Source organism: Ictalurus punctatus, chromosome 3 (assembly GCF_001660625.3).
Source record: "Ictalurus punctatus breed USDA103 chromosome 3, Coco_2.0, whole genome shotgun sequence".
In the NCBI taxonomy this organism is placed as follows: domain Eukaryota; kingdom Metazoa; phylum Chordata; class Actinopteri; order Siluriformes; family Ictaluridae; genus Ictalurus; species Ictalurus punctatus.
This window is the reverse complement of record NC_030418.2, coordinates 32,885,861-32,910,972: the sequence shown is the minus strand read 5'-3', so window position 1 is coordinate 32,910,972 and position 25,112 is coordinate 32,885,861. Positions and strand designations below refer to the sequence as shown.

The following is a 25,112-nucleotide window of genomic DNA, read 5'->3' as shown; positions in this document are numbered from 1 at the left end:
TTTTACCTCTTCTTCATTAGTTTGGTTTGTGTTCCTCACTGCAGGTGTATGTATGACAAAGGAGCTGCTTCTGTTTGCTAACAAGCTCATTACAGACTCTAAGTTCAGGGTCACATCCATCAGTACCCTCCCCCGAGAGTCACAGCATAACAGAAAAGTCACAAAACACTAGCAGCTCTCAGGTCACGTTACTTAGAACCAAATCTCTCCGTCTCTCACGTTGACTATCTACTGTATGTCATGGGAAGGTTCACCTAATCAACGTTAATTTAGCAGCAGAAGAAAACAGAGAACCAGAATATATTCCTGTGGAACCAGAGAAATTAAGCAGTATATAAATATATTCCTGTGGAACCAGAGAAATTAAGTGTGTGTTCCCTTAAACCTGGTTTACACGTTGTGGCAAAACATTATTCAACTATATTACATGTGATTTACTGATGTGATCTCAAAAATATGCCCAAATGGGACCGTGTGAGCATTTTAAACCTCCAAGATCATAGGAAAGCTTGTAACTCAGCAGCTTACCCCATACCTGAATAGGAATATCATATACAACATCTTTCAGTCAGGGTTTAAACGTCATCGCCGTAATGAAAAAGTACTGGTTAAAGTAGTAAATGACCCACTGCAGGTCTCTGATCAGGGTCGCACCTATTTGCTTGCACTGCTTGATCTCAATGCAGTGTTTGATAGCATAGATTACAGTAGATCTCGGGTCTCATTTAACTGACAGTTATCAGTTTCTTAATGTTAGTAGTATGTACAAAAGTAAGGTACTGTATGATGTTCCACAAGTTCCTATTTATAGTAAATCTGGGTACAGTTATTAATAAACATGGTATTAGTTTTTACTGCTATAATGATGACACATACTGTATATTTCACTGTATGTTAAGCTTATCATTGTTAATTCCACAGCAGAGGAAACCAGATCAAATAAAGTCAGTTCTAATTTAAACTGCTTTTGTGATGCCTTAAGTATAATTAATAATCTGTGACAATTAGGCTCAAAAATATGCCTTAATGGGAATGATTGTCCATCCATCCATCCATTTTCTGTACCACTTATCCTATACAGGGTCACAAAGCAGGGGACATGCTGGATGGGGTGTCAACCCATTGCAGTTCACAGTGGGACTGAAGTGTAAAGGGAATAGAAAATATAGTAAAGATTGAAAAACAATGAACTATAATGTTTATACCTATACAACCACCATAACATTGTTGGTCCCTGAATTACATGTGAATGAACAACATGACCGATGATCAACAACAGCCTCAGAAGTGAATCAGAAGAGCTGTGGCTGTGTAAATCACCCTGACAGGCTGTGAAAGGTCAGACAACATGTAATCACAGCTAATCAAACTGCATCAGTCAGACGAAAAATGTTTAATTTACAGCTGGTCATTAAATACGAAGAAAAACTGCTAGGTAAACATCACCAGCCAGTACCTCAGTGCTGGAAAAACTGTGTGAGTCGTTCTGCTGACATTGCTGTAATTCACCATTATTAGTGTAGAGAAGATAAAGTGATTTACAAATGAGACATGACCACACAATTGAAAAGAGAGGAATTTGAAGAGACTTAAAGAAGCTGTATGGAAGAGTTGTTGTACATCTAAAAGAATTTATATTGCACTCTGGAATACTGTGGTGTAGACAGCTTAGTGAATAGACATTCAGATATTTCAAAAGGTAAGACCAACACTCAGTACGTTTACATGGACAACGATAATCCGATATTATCCCGATTAAGACGATACTCTGATTAAGAAACTAACATGTAAACAGCAATTTTTTATTACCTTAATCCGATTAAAGTCACACTCGAAGTAAACACAAATCGGATTAAGACGTGTGGAGTATTCCTGTTTTAGTCGCATTATCGGCGTGCGTTACAGACACGTACACACCTTAATCACACTATTAACATCGTGTGGGAGTTTTCACCGCATTGTGTGACAGGACACGTACACACACGGCAGCGCTTATCCGTTTGACGGCAAGCAAGAGAGCACGGCTGCGTCCGAAACCTCGTACTTACCTACTATATAGTAGGCGAGATACATGTATTTCAGTTACTATATACAGTAGTATGCAAGTACGCGGTTTTGGACGCAACCCACGGCTTCAAGCAGTCGTCTATTTGCACGTACAGCACGGCAAATAATGAACTGCACTTGAAGCGTTCTTAAAATTAAAAACGAAACACCCAAAACTGTATACGGGACCATAACGAAGACCAACTGTACGTCGATACGTGAAATTCTAGAGGGAACGCCGGACGGCGTGACATGGGGACGTGATGACGTGTGCTGTTAATCGATCTCTGTTCTATAACGTAAAACAGGAACATGAAAGGAATATTCTAAAAGCGACTCATGTAAACACATTAATCAGAATAAGGTCAATAATTAGATTACTGCTGTCCATGTAAACGTAGTCACTGAATCATTTAACATTAGCATGTGCAGTGTTATCTTAAACAATCTACATCCAAGTGATATGTGATACACACAGCACAGACCCATATCCTGAAGTGTGAAGCTGAGCCCTAACTAGTACAGCTGACTCAATGTGAACTTTCTCATGGCTGCTGGGGGAAATGAATTGTTCACATACACAGTTGGAGGTCTGGTATCTCAAGTGCAAGTGCAGATTTTAATCTTGTTATCCCTAGCTAAGTGCAGGGATTCTAATTCTCACTCAGGCAACATTATCAGGGTCAAGAACCAGATGGAGTTTCTCCTGCTGAGAGAGAAGAAAGTACTGCTCAGGCATTTCCACAATTTGATAGGCCCTCAGCTTGGTCTTTTTTTCATCCTCTGCTTGTTTTCCTATCTCTCCTTCTAACTCATCTGCTCCCATAATCCTCTTCTCACTGAGCTGTTCTTCTTAATTTCCTCTTTTCTCTCATAATCTTACCTGGATGTCATCATCCACTTCTAGTACATCTACATCATTCTCTGGTGAACCCAGTACACCAAATCTGAAGTGTAGATGTAAGGGAGCTCTAAAAAGGATGGGTCTCTATCTGAGTGAATCACATCATACACAATTTGAATCCTAGTAGTGGTGGTGTGTGTGTGTGTTTGTGTGTGTGTGTGAGAGAGAGAGAGAGAGAGAGAGAGAGAGAGAGAGAGAGAGAGAGAGAGAGAGAGAGAGAGAGAGACAGAGCGATGATGATGATGACGGCGAAGCAGTGACTCAGTAAACAGGAAGAAGTTGTTTGCTTCTCAATTTCAGCACTCTCAGAAGTGAAGAGTAAACATATGAGGATGTGGACTCTCTTCATATTGCACGGTTATTCCTGCACACACACCTCTCAGTCACTGACTCACACACAGACACACATACGCGCACAATCTTTCTTCACATGTCAACATCCGGAGAAAAAGAAGGCAAGGATAGCAGCTACCTGGGGCAAGGTGAGATGAGCCAGGAGCAGCATTCGGGAAACTTGCAACCCTCCTCGCATAGGATACAGCCTGTGTGTGTGAGAGAGAGATTCAGTGACAGGTTCAGTAGACAAATTTATGTGATGCTCACTGTACTACACACAAATAGACACCTCAAGCTACAATAACAGAGCGGATGTGAACCAGTTCTTATAATCCAGCGTGCACAGCAGTCGTAGCTCTGGGTTAAACGTTTTCATCAAATGCAATTAAAACAACTGGCTTCATTACAAGGTCAATTTTTAGATGATGGAGGCCATCATGAGCACAGACGCTCGAATAGCTAGTTAAATCCAGAGGGAGTGTTTATTTCAGGGTGGGACCGTGAAGGGAAGGAGGAGTGTGCAGAGGTCTTTATCCTGTGATGAAGTGCTGTTGGGTTTGTTAATTTACTCTGGGGTTTGGGCGAGAGCAGGATTCAATGGGTAAGAGCTGACCACTCAAATGGACGTCACGTCTCTATGAAAGAACTCGCAATAAGAAAGCAATGCAATATAATCACATCAGCAGAGTGATTGGAATCATTTACCCTGACCCAACATACTGCTATTTTCCTCCTCAAAAGCAACAGTATTCCTTTTCATTCAGAACCAGAGCTGACCCAGTCAGAGCTGGTTAAGAAGGTTCCAGGACCAGATGCTTAATATAGTATTATATAATAATATAGTATAATATAGTAGTAATTATTGCATATATAGGCGAATACATCACTTTGTGACATTTTTAAACATTTTGGAAAGGTTTCCTGGTAATTCCCAGCACCCATAACGGTTAGGAGGGGTTTACAGGACCGCAGTAACGTATGTAATGTGCGTTACTGCAGAACAGACCGATGTTAATGAACTTAGAGATATCTGGTCCATAAGATAATATAATGTGATTCCATCTCCATACAGCTCAGTGCATACATCTCACACTCATCATACAACACAGCTACACAGCTATTTCTTAAAGAATTCTTAAAGGAATGGATAGACGGTGACTACGTTTACATGGACAGCAGTAATCTAATTATTGACCTTATTCTGAATAAGACGTATAATATTGGGATGAAGGTGTTTACATGAGTTGCTTTTAGAATATTCCTTTCATGTTCCTGTTTTACATGTTATAGAACAGAGCGATTAACATCACACGTCATTACGTCACCGCGCCACGCCGTCCGACGTTCCCTCCAGAATTTCACGTATCGACTTAGAGTTGGTCTTCGTTATGGGACCGTATACAGTTCTGGGAGTTTTTATTTGTAAATTTTACGAATGCTTCAGGTGCAGTTTATTATTTGTCGTGCTGTACGTGCTAATAGACGACTGCTTGAAGCCGTGGGCTGCGTCCCAAACCGCATACTTACCTACTGTATAGTAGCTGAGATACATGGATTTCTCCTACTATATAGTAGGTAAGTACGCGGTTTGGGACGCAGCCGTGCTCTCTTGTTTGCCGTCAGACGGTCGAGCGCTGCCGTGTGTGTACGTGTCCTGTCGCACAATGCGGTGAAAACTCCCACACGACGTTAATAGTGTGATTAAGGCGTGTGCATGTCTGTAACGCACGTCTATAATGCGACTAAAACAGGAATACTCCACACGTCTTAATTCCATTTGTGTTTACTTCGAGTGTGACTTTAATCGGATTAAGGTAATAAAAAATTGCTGTTTAAATGCTAGTTTCTTAATCAGAGTGTCGTCTTAATCGTGTTAATATCGGATTATTGTTGTCCATGCACTGTCTGAGACATGAAGCCACAGTAATATGCCACAGCAAAACTCCATCTCAAATACAAGCATTCCAAGTGTGTGTCCCCGTTCATCTTTCATTATCGCTTTAATCTCACATATAAAAAATATATTTCTGTGGAGCCTGCATTAGTGAGAGTATCATCTTTACTGGAATTATGTATAGAGGGAAAAGTCCCTTTTCCAACTGCTGATATAATTGCTGTTCAATTGTGGCATAGACCATTATTACACAAAATTGAGGTTAGCCATAGTGCCACAGAGAATTGAATCTCTTGGTGGGAAGTGAATTCCTTATGACCAAGGCTACCAGCATGTGTGTATGTGTTCAAATCATTCAAAAAGCACTTTTTCAAACTCCTCCGTTGTTCAGTTCAACTTGTACATTAACATAATACATTTCAATGCTATGAGACTGAAGGGAACTGCAATTAATCCATTTTTAGTTGTCTTGACACTCTGCAGGAAAATGTGGGGGGAGAGGAGGGTGAAGATACCATTCCTCATTTCTCTGGTATGACATAATCCCAGGTGGATTTGAGGAAAGTCTACAGGTTTGCGAGTTGGAGTACATTGGAGTATATTGCATATTAGAGTTTTCTGTAGACAAATCCATTACAGACAGGCTTGGGGAGTAACAGAGTAAATGTCACGGCGTTACGTAATCAGCATACAAAAAACTGGTAACCGTAATCCGTTACAGTTCCGTCAACAAACAAAGTAATCAGATTACAGGTACATGTTGAAAAAATAAATAAATAAATAAAAAAATTGGAATACTATCAGGATTACCTTCTTTTTTTCCATTTAAAAACAAAGAAATGAAATGTTTTGATTGAAAAATTTGCATGTAACGTCTTTTCATTTGCGTGTTCTGTGAGGAGTAGCCTGTCACATAACTTGATGTGTTGACGTAATAAAATAAGATGCTTAATAGATTTTTTATTTATTTTTGTCTGGAGCCCTGCTTTTCACATAACACAATATAGACAGCTGCATGATTATGGTTGTGGTTCTCCCTTGCTAGTTGTGACTCACATGAGCAACAAATTTATTCATTTTCTTAAAAACAAAAATGAACAAACATTGAACATGATTTTAAGCTCTAAATAAAAGTATTTTAGATCATGTTGCTTTTCTGTTAAGTTTATTTACATATGTGACCTTGAAGTAATCCAAAAGTAAGCAGATTACATTAATCTCATATTGCGATTCTTGGATTACGTTACTGATTAAATTTTTTATGAAGTAATTTGTAACTGTAACGAAATACATTTTTAAAGTAACCTTCCCGACCCTGTTTATACAGTATTGTGGTCACATTTCTAAAGCAAACATGAAATGTATTTATATTCATTTATATTCGCTGTTTAATGAAAGAATTTTACCTTAGAGGATGTTTTTTTTTTTTTTATTTTTTTTTTTTATGAAAGACACCAGTCTGAGAAAATAACAGATTTGATTATACATAAACTGCGATATTTACAGAGTGTGTTACATCAATATTTGTCACAAGATGTCTTACCACATCTTACCACTGAGTGATACAGGAGTGAACTGTCACAGCCAATTCTGCACAATGGCCATTAAATAACAAAGAAAACAAAAGAAAATTAGAGAGAAGGAAGGAGACGATTGGAGATTGCTTCAAATCTCTCGACATCCGGTATTTCCTCGGGATTGCTATGCAGCTAAGCTTCACCCAGTATCAATGAAACAGGATTCTACTGATCCAATCACAAGTAATTGCTCCTGGCCGACAAAGGAGGGTAAACACAGAGGGAGTTAGTCACTGGTGTTCTCCAGGGCTTATTGGAACAGCGGCGATAGCTAAGCTGTCAATTTTCTTTACAGAGCCACAATAAAAGGAAGGGATTTATCGTACTGGTTGTAACCTCCGGTTCTTGTTGAGGCAGGAAATGTGTGATACAAGAGGGACTGAGTCTGATCTCAGATGCTCCTTTCTTCCTTGCGCTGCTGCTGATATCTCCCTTCATATTTTTTTATTCAGATAGCATGCCCATGAATTAAAAACTGTTGGAGATTTAATAGATTGCTGTCTGACTTCATTACAGTCAGTGCAGGACATTTCACATTCAGAGAACACCATTAACGTCGTGGCTCTGAGGGTTATGAAGCCCTTTTGAATGTTCCAGCCAGAGAATAAAAGCAGGGTAAAGGGCTAATAGCAGAAAGGCCTACCTGTCAAACTGCCTCTAACTGCATTAGAATTATTCCTGGGTGAGTGTGTCAGCTCCATTGGATTCGTTTTAAGAAAGATGCAGAATGCAAGAGGTGCTCAGCAGCATCCGAAAGGTACAATCCATTCACAATGGATTCCTTCTGATATGTCTGTCCCTTTCAACATCCAGCTTCTGCTCAATGACAGAACTAATTGTTTGGCTTTGTACACTGGAACATGCCTCAGGCCAAAGCTACAGAAACCCACACAAAATAAAAGGAGCAATTATTAAACAGACAAGACTTTCTGCAACCGCACAACCTTCAAACCACACCATCTGCAATACCTTCAATACCTTTGAATCAGTGTGAAAATGATCCTTTTGATTTGCTATTTGGCTTGGTGTGTTTTCTCACAGCACATAATTAAACTAACCAAAAAAATCAATAATAATAATAATAATAATAATAATAATAATAATAATAATAATAATAAAAAATTCTTGGCTGAGGAGTGTATAGGACTGAAAGCTCCTTTATTCATTGGTCAGAAATACACAGATGGGAAAAAAAAAGTAAACACACCTTTGCTAAGTATGCACAGGAATCATAAAAATCACCCAAGAACAAAGAAAATGGGCCACACTCAATACATTACTAGACAAAGAAATAGAAATTCTAGTTTAAAACATTTTGTATATTGCCTCCACGGTTTATTTTCTCTTTTTGTTCATCAGTCCAAACATCCAGAACACATCGCATTTCCGCAGCACTTCAGCTTTGTCCCTTGGCTCAGTTTGTGCCTTGCAGCTCTACAGATCTACAGAAAAAAAATGGCATCTGCAGTTTAAAACATATGGCATGCTTGGTACAATAACAAAACCATGACCTCGGTATTTGACCCAAGTATTTTCATAAATGACCAAATAACCACATAAACCTTATCAACCTTATCAAATGGATCTTTTCTCCTCATTTTCTGCCTAATTTGTTCCTGGATAATTCCCACCTACCACCCCGCTCACCCCTATCACCCGACAGCTACCATGTGATTCCTCTGAGACAGGTGAAGTCAGCCAACTGCATCTTTTCAAACTGCTGCTCATGGTGCCTCACTGAGCAGACTAACACTCTCCGAGGAAAGCACTATCCACTGTCTTGTATATAGAGGACATGAGCTCACAGATGCCCATGACTGGCTAGTGTCACTATAATTGACAGGGCAGAAAGAGTATGCCTTCCCTTCCACCCAGAGAGCATGGCCAGTTTGGCTCCCTTGGTCTCCTGGGCAGGGACGGCTATGGCAACTTCAGGATTCAAACTTGCAGTCTCCAGATGAGTATACTGCGCTAAAGGAGGAAAAACAATTAATCTGTTGATGTTGTATGTATGTTTAATAAGATTCCTGATAAAATATTAGTCATGTATTTAAGGATTGCTTCATCAGAAATATAACCTTAGAAAACAAAACAGTATTTGGGCTTACAGAATAATGTTATATAAGATTCTCTCTGTGTTTGGCTGAAAAACAAAATCCACTTAATATTACTGTCAGAATTGTGATGATGTAAATCTAATCTAATCATGAAGTATCCATGTCTTGCTAAGCTGCAATGTAAATTTGTATTTTTGTAGACTTTTGCTGGTTTGAATGCCAAAATTTCGATGTCTCATATTACCAAATGTTTCCTTACCCAGCTATAACTTTATAATACTAAGCTCACAAATGTCTGACAGCATTTTTACTCTAACCTCCGTCTAAACATTTTCTCTCCTCCATGCTCTGTTCAACCTGAACAGAAATGGCAGAGGTGAGAAACCCATTAAATTACAGTTTTCCCTTCTGTGTAGAAGCAGCACTCCAAAAGGTAGATCTGACACAAGCATATTCCTGAAAGGAAAATGATATCTCTATCAGACTAGGACAGGAGAGACTCCTGAACACCCCCAGAAATATCCAGAAGAATGAACATTATATACGAGAAAGCTGTTGTAGGTCTAATTAAGCAACACCGTATAATTTAAATGTAACTTCTGTGATTTAGTCATCCTTACCGTGTACAGGAGAGATAATCACCATTCATTCATCCTGTTTTATTTATATTTTTAACTGCTGATGTGTATTGAGATGATGGAACTGCTGTTGTTCAGGTTCAGTTCCTCTGTCCAGAGATACAGAAGATATGAGATGTCCACAGCAACATATACACAGCAAAAAAAAAGAAGAGCCTGAACACTATTATAACATTAACGGTTGCCACACCTTTCTCCATATCAACACTCTCTCTCTCTTTCTCTATTTGTTTTTCTAAGCATTTATGAAAGGAGTCTCTAATGTCAGCAGTAGGTCGTGTAACAGTCAGAGGTAAAGCAGCTTGATCTCTCCTCCAGTCCTAGAACATCCAGATCCAGCACTTCCTTTCTTTGTCTATATAGATGTGAGTGAAAGAAAAGGTCTTGGGTCGGAAGAAGTCTTAGCTTACACCAATCAAACCCTAAATGGAGCAGAGCTTATTACATGGGCTTATTGGTGATTTGACTTCATCTTGGAATACAGAAAAGGGAAACTGAATGTGGTTCCAGATACTCTTTCCAGGGTTACAGATAGCTCAAGCTGCTGTGTGTTCTCTGGTAAAAAGCGATCCGGACGTTCCCCTCATTTCCTCTGATGTAATTTGGAAACAACAACAGTAGGACCCAGAAATTGTGAAGTTGTTCAAGGCCCTAGCAGAAGTTGATGTAAAGGAGGAGCATGTGGTCATTGAAGACAAAGTCTACCACCAAAGTCAGTTATCAGGAAACCAGTTCCATTATCGCTTTCAAGGTGGCGTGTACCAGACGTTGTACTTTCAGATAGAGGCTCTCTGCTTGTCTCTGCCTTGTTTCAAGAAGTCTGTGAGAAATGTTCTGTAAACTCCGAAGTCACAACAGCATACCATCCTCAAACCAATATGACGGAGTGGGTAAATCAGACCCTAAAATGTATGATTTCTGCCTACGTGGAGGGTAATCATAAGAAGTGGGACCCGTATCTGCCAGAATTTTTAAGCTTGCTTTAAATTCCAAGGCACAAGCGTCTATTGGTGTGACACCTTCTGAGATCCACATTGGAACTTGATAAACTAGTCCTGGGAAGATGCATTTCACCAGAGATGGATTTGTATGAAAACGCCTCCAAGTGAGGGCTGCAGAAAACAATTTAAAAAAGCATGACTAAGGCAATAAAACTAGATGAGAGGTACGTTTTAAGCCAAAAAGACAGGGTTTGGATAAGATATCTTCCTCAGTCTAGCCCAAAGGACAATTTCAGTGCGAAACTTTCTCCGAAGTGGAAAGGTCGTTATCACGTTGGGAAGCAGCTAGGACCACTGAACTACCAAGTAGTGTTGGAATCTACAGCAGAGGATGCAAAAACTATCCAAGTGTGTAAATTAAAAGCCCGTCATTCTACCGCAGATGAACTAGACATTCAAGGAAGGTAAAGGGTCTTAGATATCCTTAAAGAATGATTCACTGTTTAATTTTACAACCTAAGGTTGTCTTCTCAAGGATAGTTGACTGTAGCGGGTCTGTTTGGTGCTATCGCTTTAAGAGGACAAGATACAAGAGGAAAGTGAAGTTTGAGTGTTTGTGGGAACTCCTACAGTGTGAATGATAGTGAGAGAACAGTAAAGTGTTTCGTTCTTCTAGTAAAGGAAACCAAGTTAAAGTGGATCATTTTCTGCAGCTTGCATGGACCTGTAGGACTATGACTCTAACGAACTGGTTTGGATTTTTTGTTCTTCTCTTTTTGGTTCGGACTCCAGTGTTCCTTGTTTTCTTTACAGATTATTTCCCCCTGTTTTACCTGAGTTCTGCTGCCTCGTGTGGCCACTCATCCTTCACTCTTTTTTTTTTCTACTCTTGGTTTTCTCTTTTGACACTGTCCAATTACTCTTTTATTTCGCTTATTCATTTTTTTTTTATCAGTTATTATTTTTGGCCTGTCAGGTAAATTAAGTTATGGGAATTAAGTAGGGTCAAATATAAGGACGAAAGTACGCGTTGAAGAACAATTCAAATGATCTGTGTTGTGGAATTTCAGTTATTGTAAATATTGTAAGCATAAATAAAAAAAAATGTAGCTTCAAGCTAAATAATTGTTGACTGATTTCTAATTCTTTATTGTTTTCTAAAGGACTATGGCTGAGATTTGTTTTGAAGTGCAGTGGACACCTCACAACTTATTACAGCAGAAATCCGCCCGAAATTTTGTACTCTGGGCTCGGTCACCACTATATAATAAAAACATGATAAATCTCAGGGTGGTAACTTTCACTATTCATATTGGGCCACATCACACAATCACATCATTGATTATTTTACGGGACCACATGTCCCAAGGTGTTCTACTCCCCTTATTCCTAAATGTGCACAAATAACTGCCATCTACTTAAAGATATTGATAGTCACTACAGTAAAATCATGGAACCAAAGGCCTGTTAAGTAGTGTTTAGCGCTTCACTTATACCACAGCACAGCCATCTGTAACACTTTTAGCTCAGTTAGATATGAACGAACAACCTCGTAAATCATGAACAGTGATCAGCAACAGCCTCAGGAGCCTGAGCCTGAGTACTGTGGCCATGTAAATTAAATGGACAGGGAGCTCTGTGAAAGGTTAGACCATGATTAAAAAGTCACAATGAAATGGAAATTTGAAATTTACAACTAGTCCTTAAATCTGAGGCTAATTAAACATTAGCATCGGGTAATTCACTGCTTGAATAACTGTCATCTTGAACTGCTGTCATAACCCACTATTAGCGTACAGCAGGTTAATTGTTTTACAAATGAGACAAGACCACACAAAGGAGATGCGATGTGGAGAAAATAAGGTATCTTAAAAAAGAATTAGGAATATATAATATAATTCCGTAAGCCAGTCTGCAAAACATAGCCTTTGCTCTGATGTAAAAAAATAAAGATAAAAAAAAAAAAAAAAAAACGAAGTAATGAGAGATGAAGTTATTTTATTACTAATTATTTTAGTTACAGAAAGATACTATGGTTAATTAAAATCAGGTAAAACCTTCAATACACACACTCCTCGGGGAATAGAGAGTCTGGTGAGGAAGTGACTGTTTACAGCTGATAACCTTTTAAAATGCTAAATGTTGTTCACCTAATCAGTGAACACTTCTGTGGTGAGGACAAGCTTTTGCATTTTTGCATAAATCTGCTATTAATGCTTACCTTTTACATATATGTGTGTAGCGTGAATCCTTACCGTGGTTTTTCTGCCGTACAGTGTAGTATTTCTTGCTTCTTTAAGAACTGTTTACATTCAAAAGTACTCGAAAGTGGTAGTATGTGACTGTTAGTCAGGAAACATCCATTCATGCATCTATATTCTATACCGCTTATCCTACAGGGTCGTGGGGAAAGTGAAGCCTATCCCAGGGAGAATCAGGCACAAGGTGGGGTACAACCCGGACAGGGTATTGATATAACGATTTTCTGATATATAAGTGCTTAGTTAATCACAGAAACACCCAAACATTGAAACATAATTTCATTTAGGCTACATTACATCTCTGAAAGCTAACTAGACACAAACTGTGATGCTATTCAGACCCTTTCGCCCATCGTGTCATTCATAGAGCAATTCTTCGGTCGTTTATGAACATGACATGGCTGTGACATGACATTGTTGTTTAAAATCCCTTTAATCTGCTTCTGATGCAAACAGTGCAGGACCAGATCTTGAAGATCGAGGCCGAGCCATAACCAGACTATAGCTGACTTGATGTGAACTTTCGCAGGGATGCTGGGGAAACTGATTTGCGCACACACACACACACACACAGGTGAAGATGTTGAGCTCGTTATCTCTGTCTGAGTGCAGATTCTCATGCAGGCCATGTCATCAGGGTCGAGAACCAGGTGGAGTGTGTCCTGCTGAGGTAGAGATGTTCAGCTGTCTTTTCCCTACAGCTCAAGCTTTCCCTCTTCAGTTTCTTTTCTCATCCCTCATGCGAACTCCTCTGCTCCTATTTTCCTCTTTCTTCTCACTGAGCTGCTCTTCCCTCACCACTTCTACTGTCCCAGCTCTCTTTCGTACCTCTAGATCCCTCTATTCCCCTTTCCTCTGTGTGTTGTTGCCCACAGCAAAATTTCTCTCCCCTTGAGGTTTTCAGATCTGAATTTGAGATGTGACGAGACACTAAAAAGGTGCGTCTTCGTCTTGATGTCCTGTCTGACTTTCTCAGTGTTTCACCTTACACATCAATAAGTAGAGTCTCTGGCGATAAAACTCGCCGCCATTCATATGATCAGCACATCAGGAGAAGCAGCTGATGTGTGTAGCCAGGCAAACAGAGACAAATCAGAGAGAGAGAGAGAGAGAGAGAGAGAGAGAGAGAGAGAGAGAGAGAGAGAGAGAGAGAGAGAGAGAGAGAATGGAGAAAGAAAGAAGTGTTTAAGGGGAGGGAGGATCTGCTGCTCTGATGGTGAAATGACTTGGCAGGATGGAGATTGATGCTGCTCAGTTTCAGAATTCTCAAGAGATGTGAAGAGAAGAAAACAAAAAACATTTTACCACACACGCACACACACACACACATTTCTTTGTATCACAACTACACACATACTTACACCAATTCCCTCTCTCCACATGTCAGTATCGTGGAGAAGGAGGAAGAGGATAAGAGCCACCTTCAGCAAGGTGAGACAGGAGCAGTGATTTTTTTCTTTCATACAATTCATTAATTTTCACAAGTTAAGCTTAGTAAAAAAAAAAAAACATTTTTTTAGATTTAGTAAAATCCATTCCACAACCCATAGAAGATAAGCGACATACCTACAGATATATTTCTACACTGTTATTCTACTCTTAAAAAATCTCTTACATTATAGAGCTGAAACTAATCGCGGTAAAACACAGCAGGGCATCCAGTTGAGTCTGCTCTGTACATCAACGGTTCATGTTTCCACGTTTAAATTCCTGATCCTGCTGTCCAGTCTGAATCATTTCTGCCAGATCCATCATGTTAAATACAACACCAGCAGATGTGTAATGAATCCGAGTCCAGCTTGTAACACCAGTCTAGCAGCTGACGCTAAACCAGGACAGAATAAGTGATCATGTACTCAGTGATCAGACCTCATCCTGATCCGAAACCTTTTCGAAACCATTTTGAATAGCATTCTAACCGTACTTTGTGGCCTGATTACTCAGACAGCAGGTTGGCGGTGCATCATCTCAAATATAAACGATGAAGACATTTTCCTGCTGATCAGAACAGTGGGAGATAGTCGTTGGATTGTGCTACAAATTCACTTGCTTTGTCTGAAGCCAGCATTCATTTATAAATCTGTGTTCCAGCCAGCCCTGATTGTCACACAGTAGAAACACGTCTCAATTGCAGAACGCTACTTAATTGCAGGATTAGAAATTAAATGCAGCAGACTACACGAATGCATTGTTCCAGTTAGTGATTACCTAGTATAGCTATTTATTTATCTATCTATCTATCTATCTATCTATCTATCTATCTATCTATCTATCTATCTATCCATCCATTCCTCCTCAGTGAGTGTTTTATACTGGTCTGGGATGAGGTGGGTCCTGAGACTATCCCAGGAATACTGGGTGTGAGGAGAAAAGCCATCCCAGGACAAAAGTCCATCGCGGAGCACCATACATACACATTCACACTCATTTACACCTAGGTGCAATTTAAAGTAGCCAATCCACTTACTGGCATATTTTTGAGAGGAATGAGTAAAACAGAGAGCCTCGAGGTTAGATAAATGAATGCATATCCCTACAAACATAAAATTATATTATGTTGTTACATTATAATACATACATATACAGTAAATTTGTGTAGCATGGTATACCTTTGGTTTTAAATACCTGGTCAGTTAACCCCACCTAGTGGATAGTTTCAATAATTGTTTACATTTTAGTTACGTTGAGGCACACACACTGCTGTGTATGGATAAAAGTCGCATATTCTGAAACATCAGTATACAAGTTTATGACATACAAATGCAATGCCGACCCAGCAATGTGGACGTTTATCATAACGTTAAAGATATTATGTTGAAAAGTTTGTTATTCTGAATAGCATGGAGTATGGTAATCACGTGGGGAGTAACTTGGAAGTTTCCTCACTGTTTTGGAGTTATGTTTCGCTCGTTAGTTTCGTTTGTCTGCGTCTGAATTTCGTGACGTTGTCTGTAAGTTCCGGCAGCATTTTCTGTTAGGACAGTGTCTATATTTACATCTTTACAACTCTCTTGTTGTTATTTAAGATTTTAGGCGTAATAACATGCTCTGAATGTTGTTCTGTGGTTCAAGTTATCAGTATTATAAGTCTTTGGTCATGGTGTCACAGACCATTTATGTATTTACAGAATTTTCTCATTTCTATCATGAGTGCAGACGTAGTGAAGTAGTGTTAGTGAGAAGACAGGAAGTAGACATGAAGGAAAAGGACGATGAATAACTGAAGCATAAAGAATTCACGATATTGTATTTCCATAGTTTACTCATTGTAATATTATTTCAGGAGATCAGGCTTTCATAACAAAGGACGTTTTCACATGTTTTTGTTGATGCATGTTTAAGTTAATATATAAAATTTGTGAACATTTGGTTTAATTTGTGCATTTGTGAAGGACATTCAATGCCATTTTGGTCAGTGTAAAATTGACTAAAATTAATAAATATGACGACAAAATATTGACAAAATTTTTTGTATTATTATTAATATTTTCGTCAGAAGACAACTATTTTTTGACATTCCAATTACACTGTCTGAATAATCTTAAGAATTAAAAGGTTCATTGTTCTTTGAAAGGGTGTACTTGCATTATTATGCTCTTACATTATCATTATACCAGTGGAATAAATCGGTCTTAAAATGACAAAAATATCATTTATCGCAATTATTTCTGGGGACAATATATCGTCCAACAAAAGTAGCTAACGTGACAGACCTAGCCCCTCTCCCAAATGAGTCCTGGTGTGGATTCAAGCATTTGGATCAAGTGGTTCTAAATGTTCACCTTCCACTACTGCAGACTCAGACAGTGATGTGCTAATCGATGGTTAGTCACTGCCAAATGCCCTGTATTCAAATTAGGAGATTAATTTAAAGCTGATATACACCGATCAGGCATAACATTAAAACCACCTGCCTAATATTGTGTAGGTCCCCCTTGCGTCGCCAAAACAGCTCTGACCCATCGAAGCATAGACTCCACAAAACCTTTGAAGGTGTGCTGTGGTAACTGGCACCAAGACATTAGCAGCAAGTCCAGTAAGCAGCTTTGTGGGGCCTCCATGGATCGGACTTGCTTATACGGGACATCCCACAGACGCTCGATCGGATTGAAATCTGGGGAATTTGGAGGCCGAGTCAACACCTTGAACTCTTTGTCATGCTCCTCAAACCGTTCCACTCCTCACACCTTGACTTAAAAGAAAACATGGTCTAGTTCTGATCCTCATGTGCCCATTGTAGGTGATTTTGGTGGTGGACAGGGTCAGCATGGGCGCACTGACTGCTATGCGAACACACAGCCCCATAGGCAGCAAGCTGTGATGCATTGTGTGTTCTGACACCTATCATAGCTAGCATATATATGCAACAGTAGCTCTGGGATCAGACCAGATGGGCTAGCTTTCGTTCCCCACGTGCATCGTGAGCCTTGGGTCACCATGACATTGACACCTGTTCGCAAGTTGTCCTTCCTTTGCCCTTGTCAAAGTCACTCAGATCCTTACGCTGGCCTATTTTTCCTGCTTCCAACACACTGACTTAGAGAACTGACTGTTCACTTGCTGCCAAATACAGTATATCCTAACCTTTGACAGGTGCCACTGTAACGAGATAATCAGTTTTATTCACTTCACCTGTCAGTGGTTTTTAACAATGCTTTTAACAATGGACATTGTCACAAAGCAGTTGTGCAGATAAATTGATAAAGCCAAAGGTGACAGTGGCAAGGAAAACCTCCCTGAGACGATATGAGGAAGAAACCTTGAGAGGAACCAGACTCAAAGGGAATCCATCCTCATCTGGGTGACAGCAGATAGTGCGATTATAAATAATTCCCTTCTGTGTAATACGTGGTGCAAAAACTGCCCATGCTTTCTGGGTGGGAGGGGCATGTTCTCTCTCCCTTATCAATCACAGTGATGCTAGCCAGTCATGGGCATCTGTAAGCTCATGGGCTGGAATAGGCTGGTTAGCACTTTACTCCCCCATGATAAATGAGCAGCAGTGCGAAAAGATGTAGTCGGCTGGCTTCACATATCTCGGAGGAAGCACTCGTTAGCTGTCATATGGTAGGGCAGACATACCAAGGCTAAATTTTGGAGAAAACCCCCCCAAAAAATAATTTTTGAAATGTTCTACTCCCCTTTTGCTGCCTAACTATACCCATGTATCATTGTCTCTCACCTGTTGGAATATAATTATTGTTAAGTTTAATAAATAAGAAACACAATATTTGGAAGAGGGGAATTGTTGAATGCTGGATAAAGATTCTTGATCCTCAGGTAATCTGCGTATGCTTGATGCAGTATAACCAGGGAAGGAGGCGACCCTCATCTAATTTCCTTCTTTGAAAAGTTGACTAAACGGTCCAAGACCTTGAGCTCCTTCTCTTGAAGGTGCATATATTTCTTTCCCACAGCAGTGTTGAATTCTTGAATGAGACTGGTCCGAAGGTGTTATTTTTTATAATTTCCTATAACAGCAGTTCTGACAGCCGTGCTGGCTGCAAGGCAGACCACAGGCATAAATTAATCCACTCGTTCGAATATGTTTCTAAAATAACTCATTCACAGCAGACACTACACAAAAAACTATAGCTAGTGAAAAACAGATTTTTTTTAATGCGTTTTTAATAGAGAAGAATGTAAGCCCATTGGTATGCTGAAGCTCTCTTTTAGGAGATGTTTATTATATGGGGAGATAAAGGAGAGCGGTGGGGGTTTTTTTTAGCATGTTTTCTGGGGTTGGGAGTTCGAATCTCACCTGTGTGCTCATCCTGTGTGCATGGAGTTTGCATGTTCTCCCTGTGCGCCATGGGTTTCCTCTGGTTATTGCAGTATCCTACCCCAGTCCAAAGACATGCATTGAATGCTGATTGGCATTTCCCAAATTGTCCGTAGTGTGGACCTGAGCATTTCCTGAAGTATAACTTTTTTTCCTTAGTGTATTTTCCTGCTCTCCTTCAATTCAACTAATGAGTCGAGCAAAAGGCTATTTAAAAAAAAACAGTATAACTAGATGTAATTGATGCTTTTATTTCATGTTCTACAATGAATTGGATGATATTTACATTCACTTCAGTCCTGATTCAGTCTGATGTAATAAATAAATAAATAAATAAATAAATAAATAAATAAATAAATAAATAAAAGAATAGTAAATATATATATAACAAATAATTTTTAATGCATAATACAATAATAATAATAATAATAATAATAATAATAATAATAATAATAATAATAATAATAATAATAAGTTGACTTTCTAACATTCTTTTCTCAATTATTGTTCGTCCTCAGAGAGGAATGTCATTGGCTGGTTCTCTCCAACCATCATTCATAAAGAAATGGGCAAGAAGAGAACTCAGTGCTGTTTGCAGTGTGGAAAAGGTTTTAAGTGTCATCTCCAACACCACCAGCACATTCACACCAGAGAGAGAGAGAGAGCGCGAGAGAGAGACTATAATGGTGCTTACAATATGGAAAAGTTTGAATCGAGAAATTAATCTCAAAACACATTGGCACGTTCACACAGGAGACAAGCCATAATGCTGTTCATATTGTGGGAAAGGTTTTAAACCACATAGTCGTCTCCAACATCATCAGTTCGTTCACACGGGAGAGCGGCCGTATTACTGCTCACAGTGTGGGAAAAGATTCACACAGCAGAGTGATCTCCGGCGCCACCAGCACATTCACACCAGAGAGAGCCCATATTACTGCTCACAATGTGGGAAGGGTTTTATACAGCGTAGTCGCCTCCAACAACAGTTCCAGTTCGTTCATACGGGAGAGATCCCGTGTAAATGCTCCCAGTGTGGAAAGGGTTTTATGAGTGGAAATAACCTCAGAAATCACCAGCTCGCTCACACAGGAGAGAGGCCATATCTCTGCTTACAGTGTGGCAAGAGTTTTACACAGTAGAGTGATCTCCAGCGCCACCAGCACATTCACACAGGAAAGAAGACGTGTCACTGTTCACGCTGTGGGAAAAATTTCCATCAGCCTAGTCATCTCCGACAGCACGAGTGCCTTCGTACCGGAGACAAGCCGTATCAGTGCTCACAGTGTGGGAAAAGATTTACAAGGCAGAGTTCTCTCCGACAACACAATCACATTCACACAGGAGAGAAGCCACATCATTGCTCACGGTGTGGAAAAGGTTTCATCAGTAGACATAATCTCAGAAGACATCAGCTCATTCACACAGGAGAGAGCCTGTATTACCGCTCACAGTGTAGGAAGAGTTTTAGTGACGAACACCATCTTAAAAGACTTCCATGCATTCAGACAGAAAAGAAGTAATTTACTGCTGACAGTACATGTGTTGACTCGATAATGATGATTTCAAGTGCAGTTGGAGGTCTAAGAAGAAGATCAAGAGCACTAAATAAGTGTAGATGGACAATCTATGAGTCTATTACATGTACAATAAACGGCTTAGAGATTATGGGCACCTGACCCTCACACCCTTATGTGGTTCTTCTCCAAACTGTTAAACAAAGTTGGGAGCACACAATTGTATAGAATGTCTTTGTACTGTATGCTGTAGCATTGCAACTTCCCTTCATTGGAACTAAGAGACCCAAACCTGATCCAGCATGACAGTGGCCCTGTGCACAAAGTGAGCTCCATGAAGACATGGTGTGCCAAGGTTGGAATGGAAGAACTCAAGTGGTCTGCGCTGGCGGAGCGCTGACCTCAAATCCACTGAACACCTGTTGGATGACCTGGAATGCCAGCTTTAGTCGAGGACTTATCGCTGGACATCACTTCCCAACCTATTATGCTCTTGTGAATGAATGGGCACAAAAATCACACAGCCAAACTCCAAAATCTAGTGGAAAGCCTTCCCAGAAAAATGGAGGCTGTTATAAGAGCAAAAGGAGGAAAAACTTAATATTAATGCCCATGGTTTTTAATTGGATGTTCAATGGCCAGGTGTCCACGTACTTTTGGCCATATACTTTAAGTAGTCAATTACTGGGCTCCCTCCTTATAGTAATTATATGTATATCAGATTTCCTATGGTCATACATGGACATATCAAATAAAACCTTTTTTTTTGTTCGAGTATGTTATTCTGAGTGTTTTGAATGATGATTGTAAACCACCTGTAGTTATAAAACCCTCAAGATGTGCTTTAAGTGATCCACCTATGCTGACCAAACAATATCTTTTTTTTTTTCTAATAGTTTTCTACTTGATCATTCCCTTCAGAAGACACACAAAACAGCAGCCCAGTTGTCCCGTACTCCTGCAGTACCTCCCACAACAAATGCATGCCCTCTTCTTAAAGAAATTTCATTCCACTGTAGAAAGGTTATAGAGAGGAATGGAAATAAAAACTCACCTGACTTGAAATATCATCCCTATTTTAAAAAAAAATTAACTACAGCAGCATTTTCATGTAAAACATGCATTCTTGAATGAAGCCATTAACCATTAGCCATTCCAACTCCAGTCACTGTTAATGAGGACCCTTTCGATTTTCTATATACCTCTGCTTTGCTTGACGAGGGGTTGTTAAATCTATAATTTAACATTTAGCACGCCGTGAAGCATATGATGGAAAAGGAGTCTACACCACTCAAAATGCTGTAGGAGAACCAGCAGAGGAACAACTTTAAACTAAAAGAGTATATGAATAAAGTACGAGTCTGTTCGATGTAAACAGTCGCTTATTGGACAGTGTTTCAAACACTGGGAATCGATCCAATTCTATTAGGTAGAAAGATCAAGGTTTAAAAAAATATTTTCTTAGATCAAAGCAAACAGTGAGTGAGTGTGTATGTGATTGTGCCTTGCGATGGATTGGCACCCTGTCCAGGGTGTACCCCGCCTCGTGCCCGATGCGCCCTGGGATAGGCTCCAGGTTTCCCCGCGACCCTGAAAAGGATAAAGCGGTAGAAGGTGGATGCATGGATGGATGGATGGATGGATGGATGGATGAAAGCAAACAGAACAAACTACCTATAGCCATAAGAACAACTGAAACCGTCTTTAGAGAAGTCTTTTAATTGTTACAGCATTCCCAAAGAGCATATATCATACAGGGTAGTACAATTCACCTCCCATGTACGGAAAGCAATTTGCAAACAGTTAAATACGGATGTCAGGCTAGACTCCACTCGTCACTCCCAAACCAATAGTCATGCCGAGCAACTCAACCAAGAAATGGGAAGATTCCTAAAATCATACTGTTTTTGTTTTTTTTCAAACAATGAAAATGATTATACGAGTACACCTCATCTGAGACCTACTCCATTCAAAGAGACAGGACTGATGCATGGTATAGGTGGTGTCCATTCCGGAGGAAAGGTACTGGGACATTTGTGCACATTTCTGCTTTTTCTGCTTTGAATGACTCATCATTTAATCATGTGTAATGATTATTTACTCCATCTGTATCACCCTAGCTTTTCTACTCAATGAAAAAAATGTATAGTATAAAAGAAATAAGACAAATAAATTGGTGGAAAAGTTCTGCCCTGTAGGTTTTGCATTGCATTTATGTTACTCTATAAGATCATTGGTCCACTTCTATTAAATATCAAGCCAAATGTGAAAATGCTGTCTCTACCACCACTTTTTTGAGCTAAAGACACCCGGCCATTTATTTCACATTTATATAAATAAATAAAATAATTTAGAAGTTATAAATAAGTAAATAATTTAGAAGTTGAGGATTGTGACAGCTAGGCAAAGATTCTTGAAATGTAGGCTCATGTAAAGCATCTAAATATCTTCTAATTATTATAATTGTGTGTCATGGATCACTGTCATTCAATATATTCTTGGTTTACGCACTCGATTACGAGTAGTATTACAATACATGATTTAATTAAACAATACACTTGAATGCATTTCAAACATTAATCTCTTCTCCTATTTAGTGGGATGTCATCGTCTGATTCTCTTCACGCTAACGGGCTTTGTAGAATAGAGTCATCGAGAAATGGGCGAGGAGTGTAGGAAGAATTTTTCTAAAAAGACTCATCTTCAAATACATCAGTGTATTTACACGGGACAACAAAACACATCAGTGCTCCGCATGTGGTAAAGTCTTTTCCCGGCAGACTACTCTTAAAGTACACCAGCGCATTCATGCAGGAGAGAAGCTATATCACTGTTTACAGTGTGGAACAGGTTTTACAGAGGTGAGTAATCTTAATCTTGTGCATGAACGGTCATGTGACATGCGTAGTCTGTCGTGTCGTGTGGACAGAGATCGTTTCTGAAACACGGCGGAAACGCCAGTGTGGACGAGGATCGTTTGCACTAGTGTAAACAGGGCCTTAAAGCGCATGAATTAATTCACTTAGGAGGGATGCCATACCACTGCTCACAGTATGGGAAGAGTTGTACTCAGAATAATGCTCTAGTCTAGTGCATCACTACCGCATTCACACGGGAAAGAAGCCGTATCACCGCTCTCAGTGTGGGAAGAATTTTACTGAGAATAGCAAACTTAGAAAACACCAGCGGCTTCATACAGGATCAATGCTCAACATGTGAGAAGAGGTTCAACTAAAAATACCATCTGAAAAAACACGATCGTATTCACATATTCCCCGTAACGCTGCTCACGGTCTGAACAGAATTTCAGTACGTCAATGTATTCATAAAGGATTACAGCTGTATCATTGGTCACAGTGTGGGAAGAGTTGTACTTTTTTATTTATTTTTTAAATAGGGTTAGTATGCACAAGTGTTGACACTGTAATGGCAACACTTGTCTTAGACTACTCGTGCAGCATATGATAGAAAAAAAAATTGCACCATGTAAAGTGTTGTGGGAGAATTTGGCAAAGGAACCGAACAACGAGTTTCTTAGTGTTTCGTACATCCATTTGAGTGTCATCTGAACACGGATTAGAGATTAGACATGAAGAAAATCTGAGCTTTTGTACAAAGTAGTTAACATGGGCATTATCAATATTTCCCCCTTTCCTTCAAATATGAACCTTTTCCACTCAAATAATGTTTGTTTTTGCCCAACAAATAAATCTGGTCAGGAAACCACTCATTGTAGACTTGTTATTTTGGGGTGACTTTTAACAGAAGTTGTTTTTTTTTTGTTTTTTTTTCCTCCAGAATGTTAACATGTACACCATCAGTAACCATAGGAACAGGGGAATCTGTGAAATATCTGTAAAAGTAAAGGCTAATGTCGGAAAAAGACTAATCACAGAAAACAGAAACAAACATTGTGTGACAAAACGCACTATATTAGCGGAATTCTGAGAATACAGGGTATATTTAAAAAATAATAATGATAAATCTCAGTAACTAAAGCAATGTAATAACGTTCAAACTAACTGTAAAGGAATTCTAATAAGGTTTATCACACTGTATTGTGTGTACTGTGTTATCAATGTCTTAAACTAGTATTTTCACAGAATTCTCTTCACTGAAAGAGATAAAAATAGAAGATTTTGTAGTTAAATTACAGCAGCAGACATTCTCTCAGTGCTCCACAGAGCACCTCCTTAGTCCGCTATGTTTCTCCCGATTCATTTCACAGCAGATTTCATTTGGATACTCGGATTAACGTAGTAGGAAATGGCTAGAAGCTGCTGGGACCCAAAAACCTGTTCCAGTTCAATCAGCTCAAGCCCTTATAATCTATTTCATGGCAAATGACCATCAAACCTGTCTGAATTATTTCTGTATTTTCTACATAGTACTGAAAAGAATCCCTGTCTAAGACTCAAGTGTTTCTATATTCCAGCCATACTTTCAGCGAACCTTTTATTGATTGATTGATGGTTTCATGTTACATCTCTTATGATCTGGATAATTTTTTTTTTTTTTTTTTTTAAAGGGCCAAAATGTTAATCTAAGGCTAAGGTTACAGTAATATTTAGATGTAGGAATAGCATTCATTAGCTGCATTAATAATTATTTTTGACAAAAGGTCCTCACAAGAGGCCTCATTTATCAAGCAGGATATGATATTTTTATTCGTAAATCATTTCTACGAGCCTTTAATCAAGAAGAAAACTGACTAATGTAAACCTCGACATGATCAACATCAAATCATATCATTTACCGTAAATAAATGCAATGAGATGACGGAAGATTGAGGGCTCACTTATTGTTATTAATACTATATGTTATTAAATGTTTCTGGTAAATATGAACAAAGAAGGCTGTGAAAAATTCTCTTTATCGTTGAAACTTTTGATCTTTTCTATAAAGAAATTCACAAAAATACTCGGCTCTCGTGGATATCAAAAAACTGCATTTACATTAACATTTACTTACATTTATTCATTTAGCAGATGCTTTTATCCAAAGCAACTTACAAATGAGGAAATACATGCAAATAGATTGCAAACAAAACTTTGTGAAGCTCAACAACCTTTTGCTGCACATCACAGCTACATTCCTTGGTCTTACTCATTGTTATGAATGACTAAGGGAATGTGGCCTCTGTGTTACCTCATATTTAT

The 25,112-nt window shown here is 39.1% G+C and overlaps 1 pseudogene; it reads left to right on the top strand.

Moving 5' to 3' along the window:
• The window catches only part of LOC124626767 (gastrula zinc finger protein XlCGF7.1-like), an 84,643-nt pseudogene extending 64,684 nt beyond the window's left edge, over positions 1-19,959 (top strand).
• Positions 19,960-25,112: the final 5,153 nt, after the last annotated feature.